Source organism: Tamandua tetradactyla, chromosome X (genome assembly GCF_023851605.1).
Source record: "Tamandua tetradactyla isolate mTamTet1 chromosome X, mTamTet1.pri, whole genome shotgun sequence".
Classification (NCBI taxonomy): Eukaryota; Metazoa; Chordata; class Mammalia; order Pilosa; family Myrmecophagidae; genus Tamandua; species Tamandua tetradactyla.
The window spans coordinates 92,228,729-92,230,772 of NC_135353.1; positions in this window are offsets into that span (position 1 = coordinate 92,228,729).

Consider the following 2,044-nt stretch of genomic DNA (forward strand, 5'->3'; position numbering starts at 1 on the left):
AGAATATTTAAAAGGTAATCAGAAATTAGCAGATTGATGACATTGAGAACTAGAGTCTAGGTACTGGGTTTATGGATACTTAATATTCTTTGAATTCCTCTGTACATTTGAAATTTTCATAGTAAAATGAGGAAAAGGAGATTAGTAGGGGAAAAGAAAAGGTCATCAGTTTGCCAGGCTGCTACATTAATTCGTTGGATCTATGGTAGCATCTCTGGGCCTCATCTATAGAGACTGGACTAGAATTCCTGCCTCTTAATCCAGGATGGTATACCCTTAGAGGTGGGAAGAAACATGGTCCATATGCCTAGTTATATATTAAGTTGAAACATCTTAAAATTAACTACAAATATGGGTACAATGTTAAGTATGATGCAAATGAATTTTTTTTATTAATTAAAGAAAAAAAAAGAAATTAACCCAACATTTAGAAATCATTCGATGCAAATGAATTTTTAAAGAAGAAATCTGGCCTAAAAAATTTTCTTTTTAAAGAAAATTTTTCTTTTTAAACAAAATTTGCTTTTGTTTAAAGCAGCCATTAAAATTTTCTTTTGATATTCTCTTTAGAGTTAGGTAAATAGTCTAGAACCATGATTTTAAGGAGTTAGGCACAAGGAAAAAGCACTAGCCTTTGGAGTCAGACAAACCTGGACTTGAATCTTAATTGTTATTTACTAAACAGTGATCTGGTTCAACTATTTCTTCATTCATAAAAGCAAAATACATATCTTGCATATAAAATGAAATGCCCAGCACACAATTTCTGGTTAAACATGATCATTTAAAATCATGTGTTTACCTCTGCTAGCTCCCAAACCCCATTAAAATGACAGGAAAGAGACTGAAAGGGAAAAATGAAAAGGACAATAAAAGAATCAGAGTGGCATTAGATTCTCAATTGTGATGATGCAGTCGGAGAAAAAGTGATATCCAGGCTAAAATTCTATATATAGCCAAACTAGCAATCAAGGGTGAGGGTTTTAATGAAGACATTTTTGAATATAGACGGTCTTGAAAAATTTACCACCCAGACATCCTTTCTCAGGAAGCTGGTGGAGGCTTGTGTTCCAGAAAAATGAGAATAAACTAAAAGGGAAAAAAAGGATCCAGGAAAATGGGGGTCCAATATAGGTGAAAGAATCCCCAAGAAAGCTAAGGAAATCCCAGAGACATAGCTGTACAGCAAACCTAGAAGCAGTCAGTACAAATCAGAGAAATCCAGGAGGAACGTCTTCAACAGAGATTGCCTGATATGTTTAAATATATTGAGACATTTAGACTGCTGGCAGATGTAGGACTAAATGAGTGATAGGTACACAGAAAATAAGAAAATTACTTCTTAAAAACTCAACTCCAGGGTAGGCTACAGTGGCTCAGCAAGGAGAGTTCTTGCCTGCCATGCCGGAGACCCAGGTTTGATTCCTGGTGCCTACCCATCGCAAAAACAACAACAATAAAAAACTTAAGTCCAAAGAAAATGAAAAGTTTACGAATATAAATATAACCATAGCTTACTATATAGCCCAGCTGTGAATGTAATTATAATAAAGAATATTAGTCTAGTCTATAATTATGACAAAACGATAATGGGAGAATGAAGAGTGGAATATATGTGCAAAGGAGGTTATAAGAAAGCTAAGTCTTCCGTGATAGTAAAGTAATAATATCTTAATAAAAAAAAGTCAACAGAATAAGCACGCTACTTAGAAACATGGAAGTAAATACCAGAAAAAAGCTCAGAGTTGAAAGTGGTCACTTCTGGGTACTGGGAATTTATTACTGAGAGGAATAGGTTGTTATAAGCCTTTTTGTATTATGATCATGTGTAACAGAAATGAAATTTAAAATAAAGCACCTAGTATAATAAAGCACCTAGTATAATGACATAAAGCAGGCCCTCAATAAAGAATATCATTTATCTAATCCCCCCACCTCCCCACTACAGCTGCCTCATTTCTTGCATTCAGAAATGTAGATGATTTGATCCCTTCAAGATTCTGTTCTCATCCTTCCTAACAAAATATGACAGGAAAAATCCCAG